The sequence below is a fragment of the Myzus persicae genome, unplaced genomic scaffold, assembly GCF_001856785.1.
Source record: "Myzus persicae strain clone G006 unplaced genomic scaffold, MPER_G0061.0, whole genome shotgun sequence".
NCBI classification, from domain to species: Eukaryota; Metazoa; Arthropoda; class Insecta; order Hemiptera; family Aphididae; genus Myzus; species Myzus persicae.
The window spans coordinates 64,588-76,065 of record NW_019101621.1 but is presented as its reverse complement, the minus strand read 5'-3'; the positions used below and the strand labels follow the sequence as shown (position 1 = coordinate 76,065).

General features: G+C 28.3%; 1 protein-coding gene across 1 annotated transcript in view; it reads left to right on the top strand.

The window, feature by feature from the left end:
• Positions 1-338: 338 nt before the first annotated feature.
• The window catches only part of LOC111029878, a gene marked incomplete at its 3' end in the record, with an annotated part of 51,217 nt that continues 40,077 nt past the window's right edge, over positions 339-11,478 (top strand). Inside the window, exon 1 of the mRNA XM_022309108.1 lies at positions 339-419. The remainder of the gene's footprint in view (positions 420-11,478) is intronic.

The window sequence follows — 11,478 nt, the reverse complement described above, 5'->3', positions numbered from 1 at the left end:
TTATTTTTTGGCACACCTACACCCCTAAAATCACACTTCCGTGGTGTGCCTTCGACGGAAGTCCGAGAGTCCGCGTGGCCGCCGCCGATTCGACTGCGGAGAGATGAACCCGCGGATGATCGACGCCGCCGCCGCCGCCGTCGTTTCGGCCGTACACGTCGACACGTGCACCGCGCCCGCCGAACACGTTGCACCGGTAATGCATCTGACGCCGCTGCTGGCACGTTCGAAAATCGCCTAAGTACCGTCGACGTCGTCGAGTCGCCACACTTGTTCTCCAATTGTCGAGAAAATATATTTTTCAATTTTTTTGGTCCAGTCACTGTGGTCGCGTAATTCACCGTCCGTCCGATGGCCCAACCCGCAGCGGACTCATCGTAACGGCCAGATTCAGACGCCGATTTACCACCACGATCGTGGTCAGTACGCACATATTATACCTGCATTCTATTGTAGTGTGTTTTATATCGTCTTTAAAACATTATGAGCACAGAAAATTTTATTTTATTTTTCTGAAAGAGGGGAGGGTTGCCGAAGACTCACGTCTTCAAAGACTTGAAAAAAAGTTCCATCCGATCGGTGTGGACGAGAATCACTAACTTATATAAATATACATCGTTTAGACTAAAAATTAAATAATAATATACTACTTACCTTCTTTAACCCTTTGTAGACCAACAATAAATGGTGATAGAAATTTGATTTTTTTTTTGCACCTTTATAAATTATTATTTTTTTGACGAATTTATAAGTTAAGAAATTTAAAATTGGAGGTTTTTCAATATATATTTTTAAGGAGTGGGACAAATAAGTCCCATTGGTCATTTAATCCTTATACTATAGGTATCTACTGCAAATAATTCAACTATGTTAAAATATTAACAACAAAATATAATATGACCTAACAAAATAACATCATCATTTACAATGAAAATAACCAACAAAGTGTTATTTAAAGACTTATTCAAAAATCGTAACAATGTTTTTAATCGAATTATAAGAATTATGACCGATATCTAAATTATGATTTATGGTAGATAAACGTAATATTGTTGGTAGAAATATTTGTCGCATGAAAAATATTTATGATATATTACATTCAAACGTGTTTTATTTTTCTATACATATATTTTATACCTATCGATCCACTATGATTTTTTGAACTACTTTTTATACATATTTTCTTTTTCTCTTTTGTTGATTGGGCTTTAAACATTTTTGGAGAGGGCTTGAGCCCCTAAAGCCCTACCCTATTTGCGTCAATAAACATCTCGCGGCATTATGCAATTATTTATAAGTTTTAATCCGTCACGGATCTACAGTGAATATAGATTTCAGTAACTCGCAATCATTTAAATGTACGTCACACAGATATATCTTGTACATTATTAAATATTATTAATTTATTATAAGTATCAAATCCACTAGCGCTTATTGTTTTTTTATTTTTTTTTTATAGTATAATATTTTATATAGTTTTAAGGTTAGATTATCAATGTGTATGTATGTGGGTTCTGGAGGGGGGGGGGAGTATTTGCCACTTGTGACCCCTTGTTATACATATTAATGGTCTGAAGACTGGTTAGATATCGGACTGTGGTGTATTTGAGTTTTGAAGTTCATGAGTTCAGAATAACAAAAAAAAAAAATACACTTTAACAAAACGAGATCCATACATATTTTTATCATGTGTCTGTCATTCCATATAAGATCACATACATAGGAGTAGATATCTTAGAACAAGACTTTCCACACAAATCACATAAAATTCATATTTTAAAAATAAACACTAAATTTTGTCAAAATTATAGTAGATTAAAAGAAAAATTGATAAAATAAAATGATCAACTTAAATGAAAAAAAGTAAGAAATACGAAAAACAAAAAGCTCTCTGAAGGGAGTGGTGTAGGCGATCGCCTAATGCTGAGTAGCAAAAATGTCACCACGTCATCGATTTTCGGGGCAAAAAAATAGAATTTCAAACAAACGATTTATGGGGATAAAACTAAAAAGCTATACTTACCGCATACCACCACACGGTGGTACATCTCCCATACCGGTCAACCCCTTTTACTTATCAGCTGATTACGTTCAAAAGCCATTTAAAGTGAGTCGGTATAGATGTGTATGATATAGGTGCTTGAAACTATACCGGACTGGTACAATAAATTATCCTCAAACCGCCTCGCGCCGTTGTGCGATAATTTTACTACCTATCGCACGTCTGAGAACAGTTAGTTTTTGAAGAATTGCTCGGCAATTAACTCTGTCCGGACAAAAGTAACCTATACTTTATAATGCCGATAAAACTTAAGTATACGACAACCTCATGGGGCTTAAAATGTATTTTTTTTCATCATAATAATTTTATTATGTTGGCAAAACAAAACAAAAAAAAAGTATATGTACTTACAATATTGTTATGCACCTATTGAGAATATATTTTATTACCCATTATTGATATTACTAAGTTGAAAAGTAGCACATAAATTTCCTCCGAACGTATAACATATCACGAGAATAGAATAATATTATAGTTTATAACCTGCATAAGTAGGTACTCACATCATTTTTTTAAATTACGACAAATTGAAATTTGTTTGATTGATACAAAGAAAGGTGAATTATAACAATATTTAGTGAAATAAAATCGTCATATCGAATTCGTCATAATAACAAATGATTTTTCAGTAAATTTCAGTCTCGGAGTGTGAGTATTAAAACTAAAAAGAAACCAATTTTTCATATTACTTTGTACATATACTAACAATTATTTCTATTTAATGTTGTCTTTAATTATATTAGTGAGTTCCGAAAAAAAATTTCTACATTTTAAATTTATTAGAGGAGAGTTTTCGGGGTCGTATTTTTTCGTAACTTCAATGTACCTTTGCTCTATGCGGAATCATACCCATAAATTATCATTGAATGGTGATTTATTAGTAAGTTATCACTTAAATTGCAATTTGCAGCTATACATCGATACGCACAGTCTAAACAATAATTTTCCCTATATCTAATGGCTGCAGTGTTTCAGGTATTTTCAAATTCAAATACGTTTAATACAATTATAATAGCTGTTCGTGGTGAACACGGTAGGTATAAATTTGGAACAAATTAATTTGCATGAGTTAGGTATAGACGCATAGTATGTATATCGTGAAATATAATGCAATTTTCAAATCAATGAGTAGTAAATAATATTTAAAAATTTAAAAAACTCTACTCTATCATGATTCATTGTAATGACTGATAGATATTTGAGTCTAAATATTTGTCCATTAAATTTGTATACCTACTAGGAACCAGTAACACTATAAAATAAAAAAATATTGTTATTTTGATATAATATTGTTGTAATTAAAAAAATAATAATTTGGCTGTTCGATTTTTAACAAACAAAATAACAATTAAAATTATTTAATGGGAAATACATTATTTACAAACAATATTTAAAATACAAATGTACCATGGATAATAGCACTCAAAATAAGATAATCTTAGGAATAAATAAACTATTTATATTCTATAGAATTAAATATTTTTTTAATAATATTTCGAACGGATGGAGTGAGGAATCTATTATGTTACGAGTTTTGTACGTGCATACGAAGTGTTTTATTTATTTTTGTCCTTGGTGGTATTTTTTTTTTTCGGAGTAGTTGTCCACAAGTTTTATATAGCCACTTTTCCAATTGAAAATTGAACACAGATGTTATTTTAGGTAAATCATTTTTGGAATTTATCAGTGGTCGTAGTAGGTATTCGAAGAGTTGACTAAAGTATTGGCAGTGTATACGATTTACGACAGAATCGTATTTTACTTTATCTATTTTGGTTATTTTGTTTTATTACAATCCAAGAATGAGTTTTCAAATGTTCACTGAATTTATGTAAGATAGATATTAGCATTTGAAAGGTATTTCATAACTACTCAAAAGTTGGCTTTCTGAAGATTTATCATAGTATAATTTTGTTAAAATATCATAAGTTTCTAAATATTAATTTGTCTCAAAATATTTTTAATTTGGAAGACTTAAAATAAATTGTGACGTAAATAAAAAAAATATTTTCACTGTACATAGGTACTAGGTAGGTATTTAAAATTTTTTAAGATAAATGCATTTTTACTTCAACTAACTGAACTTAGTTTGGTACATTTTTCTTATAAAATGCATTTCAAATTCTTATGCAATGTATAATATTAATATAAAAATAAAAATATGTTTTATTAATTAATCTCCAAATTTTTAATGCAAATATGAAAATGCATCATAGTTTACTTTGGGGTTATTTTGATAAGTAAATAAAAGTTACTTTAACTGTCTGTATGTACTGTAATAATTTATAACCAACCTGATTAAAATAATTTGATTTCTCATCGGATTCCGATTAAATAATGTTCAGTTATACTTGCTTAAAATGTCAGACATAGCGAACTAAAAAAAATTACGCTATACAGTTTGATCTTACGAAAACAAAAATGTCATGTATTATTTTTCTCAATGCCATTGTGTAACTTTAGATATGAATGCTTTTTCTTAAAACTCATTAATAGCAATGTTTTATATATAAATTGAACTTCATTCATATAAGTATTAGTTAAGTCCATACTTACGTAGATAATACTTACGGCTTCGCAATCGAATGGATTCTGATGTAGACATTATTATTATTTTTTATAAATACTTCGATAAATAGGTAAAAACAGGTTATTGCAGTGGAAATATTCAAACATTACAGTTTAAATTCACAATAATAACTAATAAGACATTATTAGTGACGTATACATTTTATGAGACAACTAATTTGTGTACTGATCTCATTAGATTCTAAAACGAATGTAGTCAAATTTGTGAGGTCTAATATAATTATATGTACCTACACGGTGTTCTATCTATTTCTACAGTTTTAAATTTTAAATGTTTTTTTTTTATAAAAATCATTGAATGATTATAGTTTCAGCGATCCTTAAATTTTAAATTAATTTTTTTCATTAGTAGTTCATAAAATATGACAAATTTCGCAAATATCTAAAAAATATATTATACACAACATTAACTTAACAATCGATTTATGTAAGTAAACTTTAACATGACGTTTAAAATAGAAATTATTCATAGAAGAAATTAAAATCACAACTGCGTATTGTAAAATCAATAAAAAGATCTATCATATTTCATAAATTAACTACGATAATTATTTTGTGATGTGAAGAGTATACTTATTTTTTCAATTTAAGATAATTTCCACGAAAATACTTTGCTTGCACAATAAGAAAATATTGATGGGAGGATTAGTTTTTATTCATTGGCATATGCCTTTAACCGATAAGTACTAACCAGTTACTACAAAAGTGGAAATCCACAGACAAATGAATAAGAATAAATTAGTTGTACTAATTGATGATTGCATTGTTTAAGCATAAAATAAAAGCATAAAAGAATTTCGATTTATAAAAATAAAATAGGTTTCGACCATTTTACAATCTAATCACCCATAAACGGAATAAGGCCAATGTTCTACATTATTTTTATAAACTGTCCTTAATCTAAATCATGCACAGTGGTAGTGAGCAAGTTTATACATTTTTATTTTCAAAAGATAAAAAAATATAATTATTAAGAATAAAAAAAATATCGTGTAATACAGTTCTTTGCCTTCGTTTACAGTATTAATTGAAAAATAAAATTACAGCGTTGGTATATTATTAATTACAAATTATTATTATTATGGTGTATTGTTATCAAAGAGAAATTCTCACACTGTCTTGTAAAATGGATAATATGAGCAGAAATCGGTTTACTGTTATAAATACTAAATTTAAATTATTTTAAACAATGTTGTTAAGCATGTGCAATGATGTATTTTTTAATTTATTTCATTCTGTTATGAACATTATGGTACAAACAACGTTGTACATATATTTCAAGACTTGGGTACTACAAATTGTATAAAAATATTATCGTAAAAATACTTTAGAAAAGAAATTATTAAGATTAATGCAATATTCAAGATAGAATACATAATATACTCAGAGAATTAAGTAGGTATTTAAGTTTTTTTAAGAGTAATTGATGAACATTTCGTGTTTAAAAATAAAAAAATATGTGAACATTATTTATTTATACGACCATTAAATGTAGCCATTGTGTAACTCACATCAAATTATTATCCTCTTGACTGATTCACTATTAGTTGTCACACTCATTCGACAACAAAATTAATGTTTATTGTAAGTTGTTTATTTATTTGCAAGTTTTCGAACAAAATATATACCTAGCAAAAAACAATGGAAAAACGTTATAAGTTATTTGCGCAGTTTGACTTCAAGTTCAGTAAACTAAAAATATGCTCCAAAATGTTAATAACAATATTCAAAAACATACGATATTCGACCTCACATATTACAGTGTAATATACAGTTATATATTAAACTGTTTAAATAAAATCATAGATTGTCTTTTTTAAAACGTATTGTTTTCTAAATAATGAAATACAAACCAATATGTCATAACAAGTTTTATAGTTTTAATATTTGAATGCATATTTTTGTTAAAAAAATTTGATTGAGACTAAATTATAAAAAGTGGACCAGTATATAACCTAACTGCTCTGCTGTATAGTAGATGTTAAGTGCATCTCGTCATTGAATACGTCACTGTAATGGATGTGTTAAATTTGATTCAAAGATAAATCATTGATCACGATGAAAAACGATTCTCTCGCGACTGTCTGTCAGCCGTTAAATGTCTGTATATGTTACAGACGTACAGTTATATTTCTACAGAATAGTTTATGATTTTGACGAGTTTCGTCAACAACTTAAATTTAAATCGTTATAAAAAATGGATGTGGCTTTAAGCTTAAATTTATTTTAATTATTGTAATGAGAATGTATGAGAAACCTTGTTAAATCTTCAAACCTTAGACATAAAAATAAAATGTGCATACTTTTGACTACCCAAAGTACAAACTATAACAAATTTACTACTAGAAAGCACCCTTGAAGTTGATTGTTGTAGCATTTTTTTAAACCTGAAAAGGACGTTTCTTCTGACACATACAACAAAATATATTTATATACATAACAAAATAAAATAACACATTGTAAAACCAATACATTCATAGCTCCACTCTGAATCTAAAAATATCAAAATTACTTTTCCAAAGCTCAAATGCGTTTTTATGAAATTTTTTTGTTTGAATAAATTATAGTGGAAATATTTTTACGAAGACATTTTGATTATTTATTTTCTGTGGCACCTATATTTTAACACATTTTATACTTCTCTAAAGTTATTTTATTTTAACAAAGGTTTGTAAATCACAAACAATTTATTTATGCAATAAATGTAATAATATATATATATATACTATACATTACATATTATATATTTAGATTGTCTTGAAACATTCCATGAACAACATTGTAAATAATTTATTATAATAATAAACAAATCTAACTTATTTTATTTTCGCAATTTTAATAATTAAATGTAAATTGGTACCTACCTACAAACTCACATAAAACAAAACAGTTGCATGAAATACGATAACGTAATACACAGTGATTTTCGATTTGATATTTATTCCGAAACGTATTGCGTCAATGCAACGTTTCATAATGTTAAAAATAATAAAATATTTATCAAATGAATAGCTTAAAAATGTAAAAAAATATTTGTTATCATTTAGAAAAGTAAAAATTATTTAAATTTAAAATTATTTGTCAACTTCTTACCGTTGTTGGATGATTGCTCGATTGATAATAAACAAAATGTATAGGTGAAAAATAAAATTTGTCGAAAATAAACACTTATTTACCATAATTGAACTATATTAAATTGGTGTCTAGGATAAGTACGTCAATCCCAGACTTTATGAAGGTCTTGGACAAAGACTTCACATCGATGAGTATTATTTATATCAACTTTGTGGTGGTAAACGGTGGGCAGAGAGATTATTTTTTAGCATCTCATATGATCCGTCATATTATACCGTAGTGCCGTACATAGACAATCATACATCTATCAGTTTTTTTCTCTGAAAATTCTGACACCTCTGATAGAAAAATGTTCAAGTCACGTGTCACGTGTTTATCGACTATTCGCCATTCGTGATGTTATTGTCAAACGTGAGGCGTCTACGTCATCGGAGTAGCCATGGTCGATATTTATTATTATTTATTATTATAATCATCATCCACTGCTTTATTTGTATTTTTATCACTTTCGACTATCATTGAATTATGTCTATTAATACTAGCAGTGACCAACTTGACGCCGCCGAAGACGACGGACAGTCGTCTAAATTTATCGTATCTACTCGCTTAGCCTTATAACATCTAAAATGATATAAGTTCGTTTACAACAGATACTGCACTGGTAGGACAGTCGGTATGTGCTAATAACATCTAAAGACTTCATGCACTTAAAAAACCTTAAGAAATGCACGCATTTATGAACTAAAAGTATACCCAGTAATCAGTATGCACTGGTGAAATGCAAATATGCTCTTAAAAATATTTTATTTTGTTATTACAGAACCAAAAATTAAAAAATTAATTTTTATATTTATTTATTTTTCTTAATCCTTCTTCTTTTTAAAGCTTTCCTTCAGTTAAAACAAAATTTCCAATTATGAATTCATATTGTGTTCATGATTAAATAATTATTCAACTCTTACCCAAATGAATAATTGCATTGTGTGATTAAAATGTTAAGATTATTTCCGAATGTAAATGAGCGACGATTGTTCATCAATTAGTTTTTGTAAAATAATATTTAAATATTTTTTTTTTTATTTCTGGAAAATTCGTATTTTAAATATTGTAAGCAATATGTGAAATATACACCTAAAATACGAACATAACAAAATATGCACATACATGGGAAAATATATATGTCATGTGTATTATATTATTAGATTATTATTAGGTTATACTATTTACTAATATTGTGAATGTGCCATATACGAGTTGATATAATATGACGACTATGAGGAGAATCGTAATAGAAGTCAGTAAATCAGGCCGAGTGTTGACTTTAACCTAAAACAGATCCAGTGATCTGGTCATAAGAAACACTGGAAGAGAATAAAATCTATGTCTCTCTCTACGGCCTATTTTAAATTTTGGTTTTACAGGACTCTCTGTGACTACTTTAAAGTCTAGTGACTCTCTTGATGGGTGATGTGGTGGGCTGCGGTTTATTCTGAACTTTGGGTCTCTACTCTCTTGGATTCTAGCCTCTGTAACTATTAAACCCTAGTAAGTCTGTTTACAGTTTTCAGGGTAATGTGAATGTCCTCCAGGCGTTGTCTTACGAAAAACTATTGATAGATAAGTGCTTAATGTGTGACGTGCCCAGCGTGTTACTCGAGACATTATATAGGCTCATGTAGGAGGATATAGCCTTCGGTTACTTTGCGTACGGCTAGTTTATTTTCGTTCACAGTTCTTAACATCGCGTAGGTAGTTCTTCGAAATATTTACTTGTGTTCAAAATGTTCAAATAGTACCTACCTATCTAATTATAATAACATCAATGGGTCAAACATAAAAGTAAATACTGCAACGTAATGTAATAAAACGTGCAACGGGAACATTATTTTTCATATTAATTCAATTTTTTTGTAAGACGACTTATGTGAACGGTGAAAATTTTTCGTCCACGATGGACCAAACGTCAACCGTACAAGTTGTAAAATGAGTCCAAGTGTGAGTGCCGAAATTTTCATTTTTAATCTGAGTTTCGTTATAAACGTTAAAGGTAAGACTATACTCCGTCAACTGAGTGAATCGGTCAAAGAAATGCAGGCAAGGTAATTCGGAACGAAAACCCGCTCAGAATCGGTTTCTGAATGTGTTGTTTATTACTGATCTCAAATTTTGTATCAAAATATAACCCCACTATCGTGCTTTGATGTTGGCAAAGCGAGACGAGTTTTTAACACCTGATCCCTGTATCCTGCCTAACTTTTTTTCCTATTTTTTTAAAAGTACCCACATATTGTTTATTTTCATGTAATTTCAGAAAATTTTATTTTCAACAACCCTTTAACTTATTGATTTTTACTTATCAAAATGTTCAACAAACTGTACTACAAATTTCAATTTACTGAGTGTTGTTTTTAATATTTTTCTCTTCTTAAATATTTCTATAAACAAACAACATTTCTTAAACAGTTCAAAGATCTCTGCCATTTGTAACAAATATTTTAAATGATTGTTTTCATCTGTAAATTATATTACTTTATTCAGTGTAACGGTTCAAATAATTTAGTGAAAAGGCCAAAGGATATTTTAGACCATCTGCGATTGTACAAATACCTTTGTCAATTATTTTAATTATACATTTTTTGAAAAATATGTTTCTCTGCAGTACTATGCTAAATTAATATTAAAAACCAGAGACGTTGAAATCACAAAATTATTCTGAAGATACAAATTTCTTTTTATAAGTTTAAATATAAGCGTAATCTGTTATCAAATTTAAATAATGGAATATAATTCGTATTTTCTCACAGAATTCTATGATATTTTAAATTCAAACTAATAGGTATTAGGTATTAAAAGTCAGAACTAGCAATAGTAAATTAATTTGTTGTGAAAGAATTAGGTTTAAAATATTATGTGTTTTTAGATAGATTCAAAAAATTGAAGTTAAGCAATGTTAATTATCAGTACATTTAACCTACATAGTTTGAGGAAATAGTATAGACGACTTTTATTACTAGACAATAGTTTTCAAGTGAATAGTAATAAATAATGATATTCATTTATCGAACACTTATGTAAAAATTATGGTCCACATAATTAATTGTAATATTATAACTACTATGAACATAGAATAATTAAAATTACATTTTTTCTATTGTTAAAATTGGACTTGTAGTTAGTACTTAATAATAAGAGAGAGACAAATACATAGATAGATAAAAAGGGAAAGAGAGAGAGAGAAAATAGAATGTTTTTAATTAATTGTTTAAGCTAGATTTTAAACATTATAATTGGACATTCGAGGCGGTGTACAGTTGTTAATTTGTTTTTAGTATTTGTCAAAATAGAGTCTTGCTAGTGCAAAAATATTTCTTGGCACGCCGTTGGTTATTTCAGTTATTTGTGCACGATGTGTGTGAGTCGAAACTCGAAAGACATAGTAGGGACTTGGATAACCATGTGGTCTGTGGTGATATTGAACATAATTAAATTAAAATAAACAGATTCACTTAATTGTGTTGAACTTTCAAAAATATATAAGAAATAAAGTTAACCATTTGTATTAAGATGGAGGCAGATATTAACTTAACTTGAAATAATAAAACGAATATCATTTATAAAAATGATTTTTTTTTAAGAAAACCATTACCACCTGAGTCAGCAAGACTATCAAACTAAAATTAATAATTAATTTAGCTATTAAAATATGATTAAAAATAACCATTTTTTTCAATATTCACTTTAATGCTAAAAAA